At 44.1% G+C, this 23,101-nt stretch overlaps 1 protein-coding gene across 7 annotated transcripts in view; it reads left to right on the top strand.

The window, feature by feature from the left end:
- LOC142582334 (irregular chiasm C-roughest protein-like) overlaps positions 1-23,101 on the top strand; it is a 940,430-nt gene that overhangs the window by 407,737 nt on the left and 509,592 nt on the right. For 6 of the 7 annotated variants that reach the window (XM_075691923.1, XM_075691922.1, XM_075691926.1 and 3 more), the window contains one exon: positions 21,785-21,850. The gene's annotated coding sequence lies outside the window, so the exon portion shown is untranslated. Of the gene's footprint in view, positions 1-21,784; positions 21,851-21,957; positions 22,135-23,101 lie in introns of all 7 variants that reach the window. The other variant, XM_075691925.1, reaches the window with a different exon arrangement.

Below are 23,101 nucleotides of genomic sequence, written 5' to 3'. Positions count from 1 at the left end.
ACTTGCGTTATTAAAGCTGCTGCTGTTTACGGGGCTTCACGACAGACTTTAAGAACGCCACCCCCTACCGCTCTGTAGTGTAGGCGGTTTGTTCGTGCTCGTCTCTATTTCTCTCTATCTCCCCCTCCAGCTCTCTTTCTCTTTTTATTCACCTACACCCTTCCCCCCATGTACGGTAGCCAACCGAAACTGCCTGTTGTTAACCTCCCTGCCTTTCTATGCAACCTTTTCTCTTTCTCTTTATTTGTGAACAGAAACCAAAGTTAGCACCGCTCTCTTTTTGGATACAATTTGCTGCTGATTTGTTCTTTCCCTTTTCGTCCCACAGCGTGTACATATGAATAAAGGGAAAATCAGACATCCACCCGTTCGTAGCAATTGCTACAAAGGAAACCCACACGGGTTCCTCGAAAGGAAAGCATCAAGGTTGAAGAAAAATTCGTCCTGGTCCGGGACACGAACCCGGATTTATGTTTAACTCGCTCACACCTAGCATGGCACGGGTTGTCTCCTTTTCTAACGTTCAGCTTTCGAGTTAAGCGATGCTTTACAGCTTGCTACGCAAAGAAAACACGTTGTTCTAGAAAAGTAATTGCGCTTAAGCCATATTTGAGATATTTGCAATTGAACTTGATTGGTTTAACATCCCAAAACTGCACAGTTGGTTGTGGGGCATGCCAATGCGGAGAACTCTAGATTAAATTCAGTCGCCAGTGGTGCTATAATGTTTCCTTACATATGAATACATATAGAACATTCTTGCGTTGCGCCCCATCTAAATGTGAACGATGCTGTTGTGAATCGATCCCGTGACCCTGTGCTCAGCAGCTGAGCGCCATATTTATAAATTTTAAAACCGACACACTTTATGCCTAATTCCTCGGTATTCCGCGATAAGACCTCAGAAGAGGGTAGTGCTGGTGGGGAGGAGGTGAGATGCGAGTAGAGAGGGTAGCGCCAAAGAGAAAGACGAGGACACCTTTCCGGAATTAGTCAGGGCGGGCTCTGACGTATCGAGCGGAAAATTCTGCCTGGCTCTCCACCACTTAACGGGTCATAAAGATGGGGACATAAAAAATATTAAGGGTCAACATACGCCTTATTAGGAAAAGCGAATACGTCAAGGAGTGAATGGTATGCGCACATACATCGGTGTTTACGACCCAATTGCAGTAGGCATTGCCGCACAGTCCAGTTCTTGGAAACCACACCAGCGATTCTGTGGCCTTGTGTACATAGGAGATGTTTTCAGGCGAAGGCCCCAATACCGTTCACTTCGTGGGTGGTCTATTGCCTAACCCTCTAAGCCACCACTTCCTTCCGAGAACATGTCCTAGAGTTTGGTTAAAACAGCAACAACAGCCTGGATTTTCCACGCGGCATCGTCGCTAGTTCGACGGTGGATGAATACGAGCTAGTAAAAGTAACGCCCAGCCGCCAATGACACAGTAAAGGGGCTTGTCAGCCCGAAGGTCCAAAAGTAGTTGGAAGTCGGAACTACTAGTGACGGAAATCGAGTATTAACAAATTCCGCTGCATTTCATAGTTTTGTTGCGTGTGAAGCGATCGAGCAAGCTACTGTGGCATATCTATGGATGATACATAGAGAGGAAGAGAGCAAGAAAATTATAAATCAATGGCCTTGAGGTTAAATTGGACTCAGCCGAATTGAATTCCCTGCTCGTGGAGAACGAGAAAAGGGAGGAAATGCTTAAGGCAAGGAGCCGACGACTTGAGAAAATTTCTCAGCGCCGTATCACAGATCGTTGCCCACTCCTGTTGTTGTGAGGAAATACAGCATCGCTTCTGCGGTTTTCTGCAACATTGATATGCGTGACCATGGTCCCAAGATTTCGCCCGACGCAATCCTTGCATATAACAGGACTAGCATATTCAGCTTCTATTAAACTCTTTGTCTCTCCCTATTGCACGACGAGAAAGCTCATCGGTCTAGTTTTTTGTTTGTTTCTTAGTTTTTAATTGTGCGGAGGGCAAGCCTTTAATTTTCAAAGGATAGGAAGCAACACAGAAGATGTTTGATAGTTTCTTCGCCACCACAGCTATTGCATAAAGGAAGAGGCAACATATTGCATTGCTTACGAGCGTACTGTGCGGCTTCATAGGTCATAGAAGCTGTTACTCCCAGTGGTGCAGTAGAAGTACAAAAAGCACTGAAATGGGATCCTGTGGCTAGTTTCAAAAACACGTTGGTGAATTGTTTTGATTTCGTAAACACATTGCCCGTCAGATCCGCTGTGCAGAACTACTTGAGCGATCTGGAGGGCCGCCTTTAAACAGCAAAGTATAAATTCAAAGTACGAGGATCTCTTCAGAGAGGAATGAATAACTCGTAATAAATGAGTCTTCATTTGTCATTACGTATGTATTTCAATACGGTAGTGGTTTATACTCCTGCAATTATTAGCGTATAGGGCAAATTTTTCTATACCAATCATTTGAGATCAGCGCAGCCTGAGTTAGCAGATTCTCTTAAGTAGCGAAAAATAAAGCATAGGCGCTGTTTATTAGATAAATACAATGCTCCTGCTACAGGCTTACTAGCAGTGTGAATTTCACAGCGCTTTTTACGTACCTTTCTAGAGGGCTGACGTTCCATTTCTTTCGCACTCGTGATCAAGCTTTTTCTTTTTTTTTTTCTTGTTCATTGGGTATTGTTCATATACACAATGGCACATGCCAAGTTGCACAAAGCCAGTGTCCCAGGCAAAATCATAATCGGCAAAACTTCGCAGAAGCAGTGCGTCGAAAGAGGGCCCCTCACCATGCTCCAGTGAACATTTTGGTTGTACGCTGGAAGTTGTTACGTGTCCTCTAGGCAGAGTTCTACGGCAAGAATTTTTCAACTTGGTTCATTAGTAGCGCGAGTATAAATATTTCAGTGCTGGGAGCCCAGGATTTCAGGAGGCGAGCGTCAACGCCAACATAACGCTTGCGCCGTCTAGCCTCCGCAAGCGAAATTCCTTCCCTATGTTCTCCCATACCGGAGCTCGATTATCGCGTGGGGCATAGGTTAAAAGCACTGCTTTGTTTGTTTGTTTTTTCTCTCTTTTTGCTTCGCGCCGCACTTCCGCTTCCGCTGTCGCGCGCGAACTGTTGCGTTTGTCGCGTTTCGAGCAGGCGCACGATTTTGCTCGTTGTGTACGAGAACACCTGATCAGCGGTATAAGACGGTGCTACACGAACTCTGAGGGTGACACACGCGGATCACAGAGCACGATCGCGCACTGAAACATGGTAGAAAATTACATAGTTTCGTTGTCTGCACGTGCGACTGACTGACGTGCGAACAAGCACACGAAAAGGAAGTAGATCTCGCTTGCTAAGGTACGAAGTAAAATAAAAGGACGCAGCTATTAGGTTAGTGTGTTTGATTATTTCTATAAAGATAATTTTGTCTATTGAAGCTACAGATTGCACAAACAACAGATCTTGCCTTGAATAATTCTCGAAGTCACGTGTCACTGCGAGCGACGTCACAGCCTGTATACATGTACGTACGTAGGTGCACTTGCGCATATACGTCGCCTCTCCGGCTGGGAGCACGGCGCCCACGAGGAGAGGGGCAAATGGCGTTTGTTTTGAAATGTTTACTCTTTGTGCGATGCGTAGCGATGAAAATGCCTAGCAGCCACAATTTTTAGCGCCAATTGTATGCACTGCGTTTTTCAGCTCAATGTGACCAGACCTGGTGAGGAGCCCTTTAACATTGCCTACAAGAATAAATGCGCACTTCTGAAGAGGAATTTACGTAGACCTGATAAAGTGTATACCACGTGACCGGTTTTTAGCTTTTTCACCGTGTTTATGTTCACCGTCCACGTCCTCCACAACTTTCCCAATAATTTCAAACGAATGCTTCCTTCTCACCTTGTGCACATCATTTAATACCCTTTCTCCATTCTCCAAAGAAGGGTAGCCAACAGTGTTCAGCCTGGTTAACCTCCTTGCCTTTCTCTTAGCACTCATCTCTCTCTACACCTGCATTAAGCAACGCTGGGATGAGATGGCAAAGCGGCTTCAATATGCGCGGCGCTGCCACGTGTAGAAAGCGAGTTACCCAACTGTCTGTGCCTCTGATGCCCTAGAGACGTTTTACCCACCGCCAGAGAAGAAAGGGCGAAGGAAACATTGGTAATAAGCAACTTTCATCTTTGTTAATATCCGTTTCCTCTTGCAACGCACTTGTCCCTTGTGTGGTTTCTATTGGAAAAATATACATTTTCGCTCCACTCAAGGGACAAACGCGCGCTTCAGATTAAAGGGGAATGTACCGCAGGCATAGCGAAGCCTAATCGCATGCACTATGCATGAGGCATCATCCTGAGCTCGAAAATGAAGTTTTGTCAGAGGGCAACGAAGCTTTCATCCAAGGAAGCTACAAAGTAGTAGGAGGGGAAATTTGAGGAGGAGGAGAGTTGCTTGTGGCAGGCAGCCCTAAAAGAAGCTACATAAGTGGCCTACGCTTCTCCAGAATGCAATTTTGTTGCTCAAGACTCGCCGGTAACAGCCGCACCTTTAATCTTAAAACCGTCTCTTTTTATACTCACAGATAACCTTTATTTCTCTCTCTTCTCAGTGGTCGTAGGCCTCGACGAGGCTGACGTGTACTGGCGACGTCATAAACAGGGACACGTACGGTATTATTCATGATTGAACGATGCAACTGAACGTTTCATTGTATGTAATTTTGACCTGGAAAGTATAGATGAGGCTTGAGAAACTCTTGCGAGAGCTTATGTTTGGGCAATATGAAAGTGAGTACTTATAGAATATTGCGCAGCGCCTTGCTAATGTAAAGATGACAAAAAAGTCGACGCGAGAAAGTGGTTATCAAGTTTTGTTAGCTTTAGCATAGTAGAAAATCCTTATCCCGCTCCTTCGCTTGGAAAGGAAACATCTGAGTTTAAGGTAGCTTTTACTTTATATGTATTGCCGCGGCTGGCGCTTAGATTAGTCGGAATTGAATAGTATAGATAAGCAGCGTTTTAGTCACGTTGCCATTCAAAAGAAGAAAAAGAAAGAAATTGGTCGTACTATAGCTCCTAAAAGATTAGTATCTACGAAGATGAACTAAACTTTTTGCCGCTTTAGTCCCGTTTTCACAAAACGTTTTTAAGCTAGAATCGTTCGCAACAGATAAGTCCAGCCAAGAAGGCTGCCGGCCAACGGCGAACAGCGCTCACGAACAAACATCTTTATTAATTCCACCCCTAGATATTATTATTTTGCTTTGAAAGCTTGTAGAAGGAATAAAGAAATATATATATATATATATATATATATATATATATATATATATATATATATATATATATATATCAAAAGCACAAAAACAAATTTGGGACTCCAATCTGGCTGATGCCTTTCAACCATCAGCCGCGTACACATTCGAGTTCTTTCTAAAGCATGCCAACATCGATAGTGTGGCTGCAGTTTGACAGCAAACTATACAGACAGTTTCGTAGGAGGATTGGCGAGCAATGTACGAAGCGTTGATATTTTATTGCGTGTCTTTATTTTAACAGCTATGCTTGTCGACATTATGTCCGCGTCTACCTTGACTTGTGAGCCGACAACAGGTGAGAACGGTTTTCAAGTAGCACCTGCATGGGCAGTGGATGGTCGTCCAGTCGTTGGAGAGCGTCGGAGAGTGATTGTCCTTATGGTGTCAAATGAAGGACAGTAGCGTATTGAGTGGGTCAATGCTGTGTGCGTAGCCGCATCCATTGCGTTCAACACTGTCAGCCGTCACCCGCCGTGGTTGCTTAGTGGCTTCGGCATTACCCTGCCAAGCACGAGGTTGCGGGATCAAATCTCGGCGGCGAACGCATTTCTGTAGAGGCGAAATGCAAAAAACGCCCTTGTGCCCTGCATTGGGCGCACATTTAAGAACCCCAGGTGGTCGAAATTAGTGCGGAGTCCCCCATTACGGCGCGCCTCATAATCAAATCGTGGTTATGGGATGTAAAACCCCAGAATTTAACTGTCATCCATTCTGATATAGCTTGAATACGCTTTTGTAGAAGCAACTTTTACCCACGGTCGAATGAGGTTCTGGCAGCACTTTAAAATTTTGCCAAGGCAGCCCAAGGGTACGTGCAACTTTAAAGTATTTGTATACTTGAAATATTTGAAAATATTTGCCCAATCGACTTTTGATTTTTGCCAAGTTGCAACTTTATAGTTCCAATAGTTTGGAAAAGGTACATTATTGCTAACTCTAACCAACAATTAGTAGAGCTTTGGTAGCATTTAACAATGTGCGAAATTACTCAACGCACCTCTATAGCAGTGCCAACTAATTGCGTTTTCATTTCCGATGTCTCTGCGAATTTCATAGCACTATCTTCAATCGTACTCTCAGTGTATTTTCGACTACATCGGGAGCGTGTATTGTACACTGCATGCAGTCGCAATAAAGGAATCGCTGCAAAATGCAATTGCTCCCTTCATGTCACGCTCCAGAATCATCGCAGTCTGTGGCCAAGTTTCATTTCATGGAATCCCACGATCATTGTCTTTTTCGTCCTGGCATTATCCCATACATTTAAGTTTTACGTAGCTACCAGTGGCCGACAGGTTCAAAGCACCACTTCAGTTTTCCACCCCGTGGTTTGACATCTAAGTATCTTCTCACCGTAGATGTACTAGAATGAAAATATATCGTTTTTTGCCAGAATTTGTTAGCACATGCCAGAATTTGTTTGCATGCTTGTAAGAAAATGTATAACACGGATTTTTCTGTCCCGCATGTCTAGTTCCTGTTGCGAATAGAGTAGGGTTGTGGCCAATTTCAGGCAATAAATTTATTCCTTTATTCGTGCCGTCGAGCGTGTTTGTGTCTAAGGTTACATGAAATAAAAATAAGAGGTGAAATGAAACAATCATTAAACCTTGTCGCTGAAGCGTAGCATCACTGGTTAACTCGAACCGAACAAATTGCGCTTCGCATTCTGCGGCCATATACCATTGATCTACACCACGCGTAGACCAACGACGCCCTCGATTACGTTCGAGAGAAACTGTAGTGCCGGCATTCTGCGACCGTGCCCACGTCACCGTTCGCCATCTTTCCACGATATCCAAAGGCATGCGTACATTGCTGCACGTTCTTTCGATTGGCCTGAGTGAAACAGCAGCGCCGCCACACCGCGTCGGCGCCTACTCCGCGATGACCGCTTCCGCGTTCCGCTCACAGATGGCGACGCAAGTCTGTGCCACGCTGCTCCTGCACCGTTTGCTTCGCTGCAGTGCGTGTCGATTACTAGCATGCTTTGAGGTCTCGCCGCGTTGCGCCGCTGCTATGCTGCATTCGCGCGGAATCAGCAGTTGCCAGGAGCTATTTGCTTTTGACCGCCAAAAATTACCGAATATGATCAAATCGCGCTAATTCGTACCTAAACTAAGGCGTGACAACAACACGGGTGTGGACAGTGCAAATAAGATGTTCACATGCAGTATAATTGAGGTATTGAAGTGAGGAGAAGGAGAAAAGAGAGGGACCATATTACCCAGAAATGCGTCTGGTTGTTACCATAGGCAAGGGGAAAAGAAAAGGGGGCATAGAAAGATAAGGGTGCTGGAGGACTATCGAGGGGAAACGTTGGCTATAGTAAGTGAATGCCAATGAGTTCCTCAAGAGTTTCTGGTCAAGTCATATAGCCCGCAATTAAAGTTATGAGGGTGCACTGAAGAGTGAACAGAGCGGGTGGGCATCACGGCAACCGGTGGACAGCGTTCGGAAAGTTCCAATTAACTGTCATACTAAAACTCAAGCAACATTGAATGATGTCTGTGAAGCCTCCAGTGTCAACTAAATTATTGCACATGGTATTGCGTGTCGGAACCCGTAAACCCTTTATAGCTTTGCAACATCTTGGTGAGAGCTAGCTAGTTCATAATAATTTTAGAGGTTCGTCTCAGCTAAGGCCGTCCTCGATATGTGCCTATAAGAGTTCGTATACGCCTCCTATATTTTTTATGTCGTGTGGTTTCGCGGCTCTTCTTTGTCGATACGTTAGTGTGCTTTCATTACAGCGAAGGTACAACATCATTAAAGTTGATAGTCAATGTAATTTTGAGCGGAGCTACAGCGCGGTGTCACTGCGTTTAATGCTCACTAGACTCATGAGAACACGGATTAAAGTGGTACTTACTAAACCCGCAAGTTCAGGAACAACATTTCAATAAATGATCATTAAAAAAAAGACATACATGTGTACTTCTACACAATAGTTCGTCTTGAAGTAAGCCCTTGACTTGGGCGAGTTGTTTTGATTAGGTGAGAACACAGCGGCATGTGTACAAAGGCAACAACGTGAAGACCACACGACTAGAGCTGATTTACAATTATACTTGAAGACCTGGAGGTCAACGATGCTGCTTTGTCTTTGTTCCTGCCTTCATCCCAGCCACTCTATTTTATCACGAAATATTGTGTTGCCTTTATTGACCCTCCGCTCCATTTTCTACTTTGGTATCGGACTTCGCAAAGTACTGCGTCCTATTGTTCAATGTCAATTCAATCAGATGGTATGGCAGTCGTGGCCTACGGCGCTGGGGAATGTCGGTCGCATTTGACGAAAGCTCATTGAGCGAATAGACGATGTGGATCGTCATTTGAAAAAATGTTTTGCCATTATGTGAGGATGCTAAATGCCAATCACTAAACATGCCAAACGTAATAAATTGCCCTGAAGAAATCACTTATAGCCTATCGTTGTTCTGTAGTCGTCTTGCTCTCATATAGATTTTTAATAATATATAGTGCCACCAGCCTATTTCTCTTCATGCATTTGGTTACCTTGGGCTTGCTGATGCTCAAAACTCTATTCTGAAAATTCAACATGCCGTCTTAAGACGAGAGACTTGTGTCGCAGAAATATTGTAGCCAAGACAATGTCAGACCAAATTTTCAGACAGCTCACAATTCTGCACATGCGCAGTGGAGACTCAATATACGCGTTGCCGGAAAGCGATCGCGTTTTATGTTGTAAACATGCTCAGGAGAGTGCATACCGAAAATTATCATGTAAATACGTGCCTCTCAGATGCTCATCTTTAATAATACCTATTTAAATGTGGTTAGCTCTTGGCTATTAATGCTTGTGGAAGAGATAAAACTTAAATTCCGGCACAAGGGAATGACATGCGCGTAAAAATGAAACGTTAGTTTTATAGTTACGTGGATTAGTTCCACGTGAATGGTAGGTAGTTTTGCCCACGGGGATCACATTCGCATGGATAAAGCATTTGACGAGAAAGTTGGCAGGCAGGACAAACTCTAGAGCAATCCTACACAAGTAAAATAAGAAAAGAAAAGAAGGGGAAAAGGGCGTTTCATGAACTATGCCCAGCTGATGAGTAACAGAACAAGAAAGAAAAAAAAAACGAAAGTTCGACGTTGCAGGCGACTAAATGCGTAGAGTCACGGTGGACTTCCGTCAACGCTCGGAACTGAATCTTTTCTTGTTTAATACGGTGGTTAATTACTTGGCTGATAAGTTACAGAAAGAGGGGACACCTCGGCACGTTGCGTATTCCAATAACAACGTGCTTTCGGTAATGCCGAAAAAAGGTGCTGGGCATAAGTGCAGCAAACTTCAGAGGAGAGAGGTTTGAAAATGAGCGCAAGCAAAGCAGTACATGATCTGCAACAGTTACAGTCAGGCGTTTCTGTTGAGACTGCTGAAAAAATTGAAGAGGGGAAAATATAACAGTTTTGGCACGTCATGGGAAGAGGCAAGAGCAAGACTGGTGTCTTGAGCTTTCGTGGAATTAAAATAACGAAGGAACATTGAAAAACAAAGAAGAATTGGGTGTCCCTCGAGGCAGGAAAAAATGAAAAATGAAAGGAAAGAGGTGACGCGAGATCGCAAGCAGTAGGAAGAAAAATAAGAAAAACAGCGAATGCACTGAGGTGGCAAGTCAGTGCGCGGCATGGGCTTCGGCGAGAACGGACGCATCTCCAGCTTGTGCTATTGAGACTGTATTTGGTGGCTCAGAAGACCCGGCCACGCGCTAACTAACCATTTATGAGAAAGTAACTAAAACCTAATACAAGACAAGCATAAAAAACACGCTTCATTTGTCAAAAATTAGGAAGCAAAATTAGAGGAATATTTCAGTGTGAGAAAGGAGAGAGCATCTAAAAAGGTCACTGGAAGATAAAAGGAAAACTCCAGTAGTGATTTCAGATCACAGTGGAATACAGGTAACTCATCTACGGATTTATCCCGAGCGCTAGTTTATTTATTGCGAAACAGGACGCACCTTGTTAGAAAGGCAAGTTAACGAAATGATAACAATGAGACAAAAGATAGAAGAAAAAAAGTATGCATGGTCAAGAAACGTGCTGGATTTAATATGAAACGAAGTTTTCGAGAAGCGGCAAAGAGTGAAGAAAGTATATTGAGGAAGTAAGCTTCGATTTAAAATAAGCTATTGGAAGATGTAACTGAGATGACAGCACGAACAAGCGAATGTAGCAATGTAACTAAAGATGTGTAGTGCGCGCTATAAGCAATCTTACTAATAAGACAATTTTTCTGTGTTCGTGGTAGGGTAAAGAACAATGTTCCTAGTACGACATAAGTACAATATAACATAATAATATAATATAAAGAAAGGCGTCAGGCAGGGAGATACGATATCTCCAATGCTATTCACAGCGTGTTTACAGGAGGTATTCAGAGACCTGGATTGGGAAGAATTGGGGATAAAAGTTAATGGAGAATACCTTAGTAACTTGCGATTCGCTGATGATATTGCCTTGCTTAGTAACTCAGGGGACCAATTGCAATGCATGCTCACTGACCTGGAGAGGCAAAGCAGCAGAGTGGGTCTAAAAATTAATCTGCGGAAAACTAAAGTAATGCTTAACAGTCTCGGGAGAGAACAGCAATTTACAATAGGCAGCGAGGCACTGGAAGTCGTAAGGGAATACATCTACTTAGGGCAGGTAGTGACGGCGGATCCGGATCATGAGACGGAAATAATCAGAAGAATAAGAATGGGCTGGGGTGCGTTTGGCAGGCATTCCCAAATCATGAACAGCAGGTTGCCATTATCCCTCAAGAGAAAAGTATATAATAGCTGCGTCTTACCAGTACCCACCTACGGGGCAGAAACCTGGAGGCTTACTAAAAGGGTTCTACTCAAATTGAGGACGACACAACGAGCTATGGAAAGAAGAATGATAGGTGTAACGTTAAGGGATAAGAAAAGAACAGATTGGGTGAGGGAACAAACGCGAGTTAATGACATCTTAGTTGAAATCAAAAAAAAGAAATGGGCATGGGCAGGACATGTAATGAGGAGGGAAGATAACCGATGGTCATTAAGGGTTACGGACTGGATCCCAAGGGAAGGGAAGCGTAGCAGGGGGCGGCAGAAAGTTAGGTGGGCGGATGAGCTTAAGAAGTTTGCAGGGACGGCATGGCCACAATTAGTACATGACCGGGGTTGTTGGAGAAGTATGGGAGAGGCCTTTGCCCTGCAGTGGGCGTAACCAGGCTGATGATGATGATGATGATGATGATGATGATGATGATGATGATGATGATGATGAAAATATAACAGGTGCCGAAAATAAGCGGATATTTCTCGCTAAATAAGTAATAAGAAAAACTAGTTCTTTGACAGGTTTACTCTGTTTCTGGTGAACATATCCGCTGTATTTTAAAGCGAAAGCTTTACTAACCGCGTCGAGCCGAGTTTCGCTGTCGTGAGCAATTTGACTTTCATTTGACCGCGCCTGCGCCGTATCCTTGGCAACACATCACGTGACCCGCCGCGCCGACCCCCGCCGGCGCCGCCGCCGGCTTGGCGCATGCGCTCTCCGCAGCCGGCTCGCCGCCTGACCACGTGACTCGCCACGCTCGCCTAGTGAGTGCGAGCTTGGCCATAGATGAGAGCGAAGCCGGGCGGTCTTAGCTCTGAGCGTCGCGCGGGAGCCGTCGTTACCAAGCGGCGTCTGACCACCCCGCGGATATCGCCCGGCGAGCTGCTTCTTTGGAGAGAGTCCGGAATGCCACAAGCATAACAACGTCGAGATTCGCAACTTTCGTGCGCTGCCTGTTTGTGCTTCAACGCTGCTCATGTTCGCGGCGTGTCTTTGCATGTCTAGCACCTGCGCTTTCCCTTTGGCACAACAGGTGTCGCACCGTCGAACGATGCGTGTCCACGCGAGCCTAATCACAGTCATGTTTAGCCACCAACCTTGGCACAGCCGTCATACCTGGCTTAGCGATGATTGTACACCTAAGCATATTAATTATAGCTAAATGAAACGTTAACCAAGTGAAACTAAGACTTAACCAGGCTAAACCAAGCTTCCGCTTTGCATATTCAAGGTTAGCTGAGCTAAGCCGCATCCAATTTTTGTAATGTTTTAGCTATAAAACGGAGGGAAACAGATTAGACTAGGTGCTTTTTGCCTCACTTTCTTCACAGCAGCCGTTCTTTAACACAACACAACAAAAATACGTAGTACGATAAGACTCGTAGGAAGAACGTGGCGTAATCTTGGTATGTTTAGTATAAAAAATAACACCAGGAAAAACTCCATGCGTATAAAATCGTGTTGAGAGTTCCTTTAGCAATTCTAAAAGCGGTTGGAAGAACACATAAACCCTCATTCCCCCAAACTAAACGAGATCCGCCAACGTGCCTAATCGTAATGTATGTGCGGCACATCAGAATTCTTTTTTTTTACATGCTGCACGTCCAAGCGTGCATTTTTTTTCCTTTCTTACTCATCGGCAGTAAATTCTTGCTCATATAGTACATAACTTTGTTATTTATCGCTTGCTGGCTCCCTATACTGCTGTGCTAAGTCACCCACATTTTACGAATATATGCGTATGTAAGAAATCTTTAGCTAACACAGAAGCAGCAGATTTAAGCCGTGCACGTTCTACTCCTACCCGAGAAGCTATCGCTCCTGCGTTGAAGTGCACGCGGCATTGGCTCTTTCATAAAAAAAAAAAAGAGTGCGTTATATTAAATCGCCTAGTTTTGTCCCTTTATGGTTAGCATAACGTAGGAAATAAGGAAGCTATCTTGAGAAAGATTTAGACGGCGAAAGAAATGTGGACCTCACCGTCTGCTCGACAGAGATAAGTGGGATGTCTATATATATAACAATGGTGGGAAAATGGTCTCAAGTACTTAGAGTTATTCGTGCTTAGGACGTACGCGTTATTATAACAAACAGAATGCAAAGATTTCTGCTGCCTTGACCAGTATCGCCAAAACTATTTGCTTATAATGGTGTTTTGACTTCCATCATTGTAATCTATTGCAGTGCGAAGGAGCTATGTAAGCATTTTCTTACCGAAAATGTAAGCATGCTCAGTTGTTACGTCAACTTTTTGTGCCGAAAAAAGCATGCTGCTAGGCTTCCTTTAAACGTGACCGCCATACGAGCTCACAGAGGTTAGAAGGCAATGCGAGCAAATTTGCGCAGAAAATTACGCTGGAGAAAGCATCGAACTTCATCATGCGAGATAATTTAGAAGAACAGACTGCGCAGCGCAGTCCATCAGAGAAACATCCCACTCGCGCACAGAACGTAGCAATTTGCAGTACATAAAAAGTGATAAAATCCCAGGGCAGAGCCGCATAATCTGTTGAGTGCCTATTTATTAGGCCTTTATAAATGCACCCTTATAGAAACACTACAAGGACATTCCAACGAGAGGATGCAAATGAAGCAGTAGGCTTTGAGTGACAAGTACAAAAACTGCAGGGCGTGCGGTTTTGTTGCTGTTATCTTTTTATATATATCCATCTGACTGCCCATACAGCTGGCCAAACAGCTTTACGTGATGCGGGTTCCATGGTAAATGTAACCTTAATCTCGGTTGAAACATGGCGCTTCCAATTTAATAAATCACGATGTAGGTCGGCAAGGCTACCGCGCACTGGAACTTTCAAATCTGCGCCATATGCACCGGCATCGCGGGGATTCAAATTTTCAGCAAATACCGTGCCCCACAGGCTTTTCTGTGGCCAACTGTACCCTGATATATGCTCTGGCAGTATACATTCTCTGGCAAATATATACAATTATTGTCGCTACCTTTTCATTTATTTTTAACTGTCTGTGTACGAGCGACGAGCCAGCATCAGGACTGTGGGAATTGATTCTTACTATAAGTGTAATAATTTTTTTATTATTCTATGGTATTTAGGAGATGTAGCCTTTGATTGGCGCCGGCTACTCCTTTTCACGTAGGGGTCTTTAATAACAAAAAAATAAATCATAACAAAAATAATGAAATCACAACAACAAAAATTCTGGTAACATAAGTACACTAATGTCACACTATAACTGAAAGACAACTCCAAATCATAATAACACAAAGTCCAGTCACATAAGTAGACTATTGCAACACTAAAACTGAAAGTCAACTCAGAAACACAGTAACACAAATTCCAGTCACGTATGTGCACCAAAATAAACACAAAGTCCGGTCACTTAGCTAGACTGAAATAGGGGCACATAAGAAATCACGGATTAAATTCGTATGAAGTTACAAAAAACTAGGCATTGGATTGGCCAAAGTCGGGTAATAATAGAACATGCAATGCGCTATCACATTTAAACACTACTCATTACTTTCCGAGAATATTGCTCGCTTCTAGAAATTTTTGAAGGGCCAGTAACGCTCGTCTTTGCAATGAGTGTGTTGGCCAAGGACCTAAGATCTTCCTCAAGCTGACGGGCCTGCAATCTAATGTCCCTAAATCAAGTGCTAAGCCTTGTCTGTGTGGGTCGTGTCGCGTACATTCGCGCACAAGATGCTGTACATCTTCTTCGTCAGCGTGGCCGCACGTGCATTCCGCACTATCAGCTATCGTGCTACTTTGCCCTAGCACTCGCTTGCCAAGGAGATGTTCATGGCAGTGTGACGACGACTGTAAGGCGCCAGCGCAGTGACGACGATTGAATGACGAAGAGGGTATGATGTCGGCGGAAAGACAAAAGCGGTATGACGACGATGGCATGACGACAATGCAATGACCACTCCTAAATTATAGAAATGATGTAACGACTACAGTTTGACGACAACATAGGGACAATGGGACGACAATGAGTGCGTGAAGACGGTGGCGTAACGACGATGATATAACGACAAGCGGATCACGAACTCTAATGACGATGATGGCACAACCACGACGGAATGACGGCAATAGTAGAGAAAAAATGCATGATAGGGGCTGTGTGATAACGGCATAGTGACGATGATGGCATCGAGAAAGCCGATGTGACGACGACGGTGTGGCGACAAAGGGATGGAGTTACTGAAGTGATGACGATGGTAAAACGACAGTGGCTGTGTGAGGATGATGGCATGACGATGATGGTATGTTAGAATGACGACGATGGAATGACTGCAATGGAGTCACGATGACGGTATGTCAACGAGTGCATGACGACGATTATATGACGATGACACAATGAGGGCGATGGCTGGACAACAGTAGCAGCACAATGAGATCTCGACAAGTGTATAACGACAATGGCAGGACGACGACCGTATCACGAAGCGTGTATGATGATGATAGCGTGACGACGACAGCATGACGACGATAGTATGACAACGGATCCGTGATAGCGACGGTCTGACGATGAAATGAAAGCGATGGCATGACAACGGTGGCATAATCACGATTGAATGAAGACAGTCAGACTGTGATATAATGACGAAAAAGGATGGAAATTGATGAAACGACGAAGGCTGTATGACGATGAAGCCGTCGTGGTGGCTTAGCGGCGTTGGTGTTGTGTTGCTAAGGGCGATGCAGCGGGATAAAATCCCGGCTGCGGCGGCCGCCTTTCTGCGGACGGACAGATGGACATAAAACGCCTGAAGTAGGCTGATGCTAATCGCGTTAAAAAGAACGACGGTAAAGACAAATGTGGGCTTGTATTTTGCACTTTCAACATTTAAACATGGCTTTACAGGATAGTCAATAAAGAAGGACCTATCTTATCTATCTATAGCTACTGACAAAACGAACTGTTTATATATATATATATATATATATATATATATATATATATATATATATATATATATATATATATATATATATATATATGTCGCCGGATTCATAATACGTTATGAGCAGCTGCAACTTATGGCGCCTATACCATCTACGGACTGTCCTCAGTCGCATGTCGTATAGCACTACCAGTTGTCCGCTATGCACTGGTCTTGTGTTACAGAGCAAAATAAATGGATCAGGACCAACTAGCCCAAACAGTTACTCTATTGAGCAATGTCCCATTAATAAGTGGTGCTGTCAAGAGTGCGCGCCCCTTTCAGTATGTGATGGCCATTCCAGTGAGCCAGTGAGGCAACATCCAGGAGGAAGCTGGCGTGTCTAAGTGCGACGTGTAGGTTCTTCATTCCACACTTGCCCCCTCCATATATTGAACCACCACTTCAGAACGAACTTTGCGACTCTTAGTCAACGCTAATGTTTTTCGTCTTTTCGCTTCTTCCGCGTTGTTAGCTCTGTACTTTTCACTATTAGACTTGCAAGACACATCTCGACATCCTGTGCTCTTTCCGGACGGCAAATTAAGAGATCTAGCTGTCACTGCCCATGCGTGTTTTCTTGAGCGCCAGAAATGAATGAGCACCAGACGAATGTACGCAGCAGCTCGAGTAGCGTGTAATAGTTACTTTTTAGATATCCACTAAAGCTTGAACATTTTGGTCTAGACTATTTCCTTCACATCGGGCAGTTCTGCTGTAGCTTCTCCGGAGTACAAATTGTGCGAGAACTGATGAGATTAAGCAGGAAATCAATGCTTTTTACCCCTTAATACGCGGTCTCGGAAGGGCGACCTACAATTTAGCGAATTTTAGTGCACTTTGAACTACACTCCAAGAGAGAGAGAGAGGTCATAAGGGAAAGGTAGGAAGCTTAACCAGGTTGAGCCCGGTAGGCCACCCTGCACTGAAAATTAAAATTAAATTATGGGGTTTTACGTGCCAAAACCAACCAGGGCACGCCGTAGTGGGAGACTCCGGAAATTTCGACCACCTGGAGTTCTTTAAGGTGCACCTAAATCTAAGTACACGGGTGGTTTCGCATTTCGACCCCATCGAAATGCGGCCGCCGTGGCCGGGATTCAATCCCGCGACCTCGTGCTCAGCAGCCCAACACCATAGCCACTGAGCAACCACGGCGGGTCACCCTGCACTGAGGAAGCGGGAAAGGGGATTGAAATAAAAGTAAATAAAGGCCGCGGTAAATAGTGTGATGTGCGGTGAAGAAAAATAACTTCTGGTCGTTAGGGGAAGTGGACATCGGAGTAAGTATTTTTATACCTGGCGTATGGCTGGCAGCCGAACGCCTCACCTACTAATTACCGTGCTTGGTAGATGGCGCGTTTGGAAGTGTTTTCAGGCTGTAGAGCGCATTACAAAACTTGTTGAAGGCGTCTGAGTAATCACCTATGACAGGTTTCTCTGTGTAGCAGCAGTTGAAAAAGAAAACAAATATGATGTTCCGCGAACAGAACAACCATCAGCGTGCAAAACTCGCATGCAAAGTCCGTCTTTCCTGTGTAGCGTCATAACTCCAGTGCGAGCTATTACATGCAGGACGCGTACTGTCGCATACACAGCTGCTACGCGCGTTTGCCGCCTTGACGCCCGCGGACATGTGAGTGATCACGTGCTATAATAGTAGGAGGCATGGAATGCAACATATATGGTAATCACTCTAGAGAAAGATGCATTTCACGCCAACCATGAGTCGCTGTTGAGAGTTTCGTAACTATTGCACAAATGTTACTGCACGTATTCGTTGTCAACATTCAAACACCAGACAAATAACAACCAAATGAAAAGCTGGAGAGGCATTACTGCAGGCTAAAATAATTTTGAGTTGGTTAATAGAGAACCCGCACTCGGAAACAACAATTATTATCGTTAAACTTAACAATTAACCATCATCGTATATGTTTTACTGGCCGAAGTCCACGAAAATGAAAAAATAATCATGAAGTACGCTGGATGCTTCTTCTTAAAGAAACGTATGCCTAATATAAAGAGCTTTTTCTTAATCTTGTTCTTAGCTGTGCTGCTGCCGGTACTGTACAGCCGCTTAATTTTAGTAATTCGGTGAACGCATCCACCGTGTTCCTGCCGATGGAGAAACCGCCAATGAATCCGGTTGACATGCAGTGACGCGAAGACGAAGAGGTTTCCTTAGGCTCCGGGGCTCGCGCGGGAGACGCTGGAGCAGAAGACGATAAGTCAGAGTAAAATACGGTTGTTCGATGAAGCGGTGTTTTTGTTCGCTTATGATATTACCACTCGGTTCATGGCCTATTCCCAACAGTGTCATCATCATCATCGTCGTCTCTACGTCTTGTCTGCTCGTTACAATGGCGCGAAAAGTTCACTTTATTGCGGAAATCTTGCTACCACTTCCAGTTATATTTTCTGGTAGAAATACAAATTTGAGATTAGCTTCCTTAGTTTCAGTCAAAATAGTTCATTCTTAAGTTCAATCAGAAAAGTCGATAATTCCAAACTAGAAGATACGTTATTATTGCTGTTTCAGTGGCGTACTTACTGTTCATGGCACCGTCGTGAGAGGCACGAATAACAGAAAATAAGATCAAACGATGAAAACGTTGCTTGCTTTCTGCTAATTTGTAGATAGCATTTCTGCTATTGAGAGCCAGGATATACAGAACAGCACACATGTCAGAGACAGAGGGTCAGCATACTTGTTCAGGACAGCATATGGAATAGAACATTTGTTTATCTTGCAGTAATTTGTCGCATTTGTTGTTCTTCGTCGTAGCCAGGTTACGTTGTTTACCGGCCTTCCTTGCACACTTTCACATGATATTTCTGAAAGTGCAGTCATCATCAGTCTGCAAAAGGAACAGCGTTTACCAGCGATCTACAGTTGTTGCCATCCTTTAGCAGCGGGATCTTATCTAACGCCTACATTTTTTTCAAATTTCCTCATTGCGTCTAAACCTCTCTTGCTCTCGACTAGGTTTCTCTTCGCTTATAATCCGATCCGCTACAATCGTGTACCATCGCTTATTTGTTCTCCGTATTACACGACCCGTTGAACAACACTTTTAATTTCTGTAGATATGTTAGTATTTTCAGTCGACCTCTTTAAAGAACATATCGACAGATGTCTTTGGGAGGCAGACATGTTGGCACGCCACTACCCTGTGCAAATAAAAGCTGATCACGATCGTTGTTGCCAGAATACGTATTTCCTAGTAGAACCAGAGTTATACATTCCAGTCTCTTCATTCCTCTGAAATTAATTTCTGGTAGTTGGGTAAGAAAGTCAGTAAAATAGGTTTGAGCAACTGTTGAGAGATCGAGAGAGAAACAAGGGATAAGGGAAAGGCAGGGAGAATGACCAGGCTGATCCATGTTCGCTACCTCGCACCGAGGAAGAAGGAAAGGGTTGTGAAATCCGAGCGTCGGTTGAGCCTCCTACACCAACGGACGCTTTTGTATGCTCAACGTATTTTGACAATAGTTAATGCCATCTAAGTGCGCATGTGGTCGCGGTAATACGGCTATAGAACGCCATTTGAGCGCGCTGTTTTTCTTGGTTTTCCCTTTTTCTTTTTTCGGAAGGGAATAGAGAAGGGACGGAGGGGTCATTCTGGCATTTATTTGGCCATATTCATAACAGAAACCCGTGAAAACTCCCTAAAATTCATTTCCACAAAAAAGGAAATACGAATTCTATAATAGAGGTACAGCAGCAAGAACCTACGAGATAGGAGAAAGGCAGCTTTTCATCGCAGCAACTCTGTTTCCAAAGGGCTTGCACAGGAAACAGAATACTCGGTTCCACGGACTTTTCTTGCAAAATCATTAAAACATCCGCTTGGGGCGAGACATATTCTCTCCGCTCACTGCCGAAGCTTACAAAGATCCGCTGGCTTACTCACTTCGTCTCCTTGATACTGGCGCGTGGAAGAGGCACTTGAGGAAGGGGCAGAAATAGAGCCGCAGTGGCCGCAGAGGCTTGTAGAAACAGTCTGCTAACATCAGCCCCCCCCCCCCGCACACACACACACACACAAAAAAAAAAAAGAGAGTAGAGAGAACGTAATCGTGGCCTCGGAATACGCCAACATCGCCCGGCTTTAGAACGAGCGTGGCCGTCGACACGATATCGTCATTATGGAGATGAAGCGACCGAAATGCGGCAACGACGTGAAGCACTGCTTCGCACAAAAAGGAAGAGTGATTAATCTACCGAAGGCAGAAAGATAGTAGTTGAATATAAGCATGAGTTATAGAACTCGAGTGCTCGCGCCTTCATGTCGCGGCGCTTTGCGTACAAGGGCGCCTGTACGATGACCTTGCATCGTAAGGCTCAATTTCTACACTTGTGATTTTGTGTTTGAGGCAGCGAACATGTACTTTTTTTTTGCTTTTTCCAAGGAGCTGCCCGTATTCTGTGCAAAACCTTTAGGGCCCTTACCTTTAAGCCCTCTCTTTTTTGCGTGAATGGCAGTTCTGAGGAAATCGAAGGCCCGACTGATTAAATTTAGCTACGACGAAAGTTTGTCTGTTGTACGCGTGAAGTTAACAACTGAATAAAAGTGACGAACTGCCCTGGAAAACGGGAGAGTAGATCAGTTTGAGCTCCGTGGTAGTCAGCACTGATTTTCCGCGTTCTTGTAGCTAGTATATATATGATTGCTAATATCAGCATTACACAGGAGCGGTTATGCAAAACTCAGTGACGAGCTTAATATTGATGATTGATGCATACTGGCGTACTACGAATTTTTGTAAAGTTGCACTACGTGCAGTTTCTCTTTTTTGATACGTATGGATTTTTCGAGTGCGAAAATTTTCTAGGTCCATTTTTTGTTTCTACGCATTGTTTCACCGAGAGAACACAACAGGAGAATAATGAAAGTAGTGGTAAATTTTGATTATTTTCACCTACTGTATTGGTATAGTGCTACGGAGAAATGGACAACAAAGTAATTTGCATGCGTTGTTTTGTGGAAAAGGAGCAGAAATGCTAGTTTCGGCGACATGCACGATGAACTAAAGAAAGACTGCGAAGGCTTAGTGCGTGTACTAAAATTATAACTTCTGGCATATGTAGAATGAAACGGTCTGCTTATTCGTTAAGTATGCTGGGCTTTTAAGTTTCCAAGAATAAACGAAGAGCAGAAGAAAAAGTTATACTTGTCACTAAATGTATGAATTATACCTTCTGTGATTTCGGTACACTTATGACTCTTCTATGCAAACATCTGCTCGAATGAGCGCGCAGTGTTAATTCAGGGCAATGCTTATCAGAATGGCACTGATTACAGCAAACATTGTTTATCATGTTAAAGCGCCCGAAAAGCGCCGGCGTAATGGCAAATCTCATGCGCAGATATTTTTTTCTTGTTTGTGCGTTTTTTGGACTGTTAAAGGTGTGTAAATCATTCAGACGCCGGCAATATTCACGGATATTTTTTGCGCAAAAAAGGGAAGAGTAGTGGATAAAGGCGAATATTTCAGTACAAAGGTAATTTTATCTCAGATAGGCTGCTTCAACGAGAAACGTTGAAAGAAGAATAGATGACGTTGCGTGATTCCAGCTTAGAATGATCCTTACGGACTGTATAAACCGAGTTATGTGTTGGGAAACCTCTGTCTCAATGTCTTTCCCGTGACGTTCCTGCAAAATCACGTCTTGAAGTATACTACAATGTAATGTCTCATTTCAGAAAACCGCAACAATTGTGGCCTAATGTCGGCTTATCAAGTACCAAGAGCACTCGCCCGATTGTAAGGTACGTATTTTTTTGTTTTCATTTTCGTCTTATGCATCTGAGCTCTTCGCAGAAGTTGTTTCACAAGCGTTCTAAAACTTTGTTATCTTTCTTCTCCACCGTCTTAGACTCTTAGATAGGTCCTGCTGCATACGAATTACGGTGAGAAAGTTCAAGTGATATGGATTTTAAAAAAGTCCCCGGAGCAACAACAAAACAAATATTGCTTCAAGTACAGCCGCATAAAAATACCACATAGCCGTAAATTAAAGTCTCGTAGCACATGTGAGACTGGCGCTACGTAGGTGAGTTGCTGCATGTGAAATCCTTTGAGAATTTTCAAACCAGATAAAACAGACAAAGGCATTTTCTCCTAAGTTCCCGTCGATAGCTCATTTAGTATAAGTGTTAATGGAAAGGTGAATCGTTTTAGCCTTCACCTGAGCGCCTGCGAATTTAGTATTACTAGAGACACTTGATATCCCTTCTGACTTCTGCTCTCCAAAGCTTCACACACACCTGTACGGATGTCATTTGTGCGGGTGGCTTCTTTCGCTCATGGACACGAGCTCGGAGGCAGAAGGATTTGCCACCGTAAGAGCTCCGCGTTCTGGACAATGATCGCAGAATATTACTTGCTTTTTTTATTGCCAAAAGTGAACTAGTTTTCTCGGAGCATTCACAGTTGCGACTGGCAATGACGATATTGGTGCCCTTCCAGGGGGGTTGAAAGTGATGAACTGCTTGCATCAGCTCTGTGGAATCTTCGGCCTGGAGGACCGCGAATAAAGTTGATTTCCTTCCTTCCTTCCTTCCTTCCTTCCTTCCTTCCTTCCTTCCTTCCCTCCTTCCTTCCTCGCGTCTCAAAACAAAATATTTTTAGAGCGAAATTTGTCTTCATGTACTCTGCCTATAAACAGATACAGCACAGGGCAAATGCATAATATGTGTATGGACTTTGCTGCCACGTAAGAAAAGGCAGCGTGAGCACCAGATGTAGTTGAGAAGAGAAGGACGTTATCCTGAACTGGACGAAGCCACTTACGTGTTTGTTTGACTTGGCCGTTTTTGAATGCTGCATAACGAAACTCGCCACTGTCAAGTGCAGTAAGTTAGACGCACTCTTGAGCCTCTGTCCGCAGCCGCATTGGCTCCAAAGTTCCGCAAGCACTTTCACGGTGGTGTTCCTACTCTCCAGGATTAGGCCGCACTCTTGCCCGGTTTATAAGATATGTTCTCGACGTGCCGAGCTCCTTTCTGCCATCTAGAAAT

Source organism: Dermacentor variabilis, chromosome 5, assembly GCF_050947875.1.
Source record: "Dermacentor variabilis isolate Ectoservices chromosome 5, ASM5094787v1, whole genome shotgun sequence".
Lineage (NCBI taxonomy): Eukaryota > Metazoa > Arthropoda > Arachnida > Ixodida > Ixodidae > Dermacentor > Dermacentor variabilis.
This window is presented reverse-complemented; position numbering and strand designations above follow the sequence as displayed.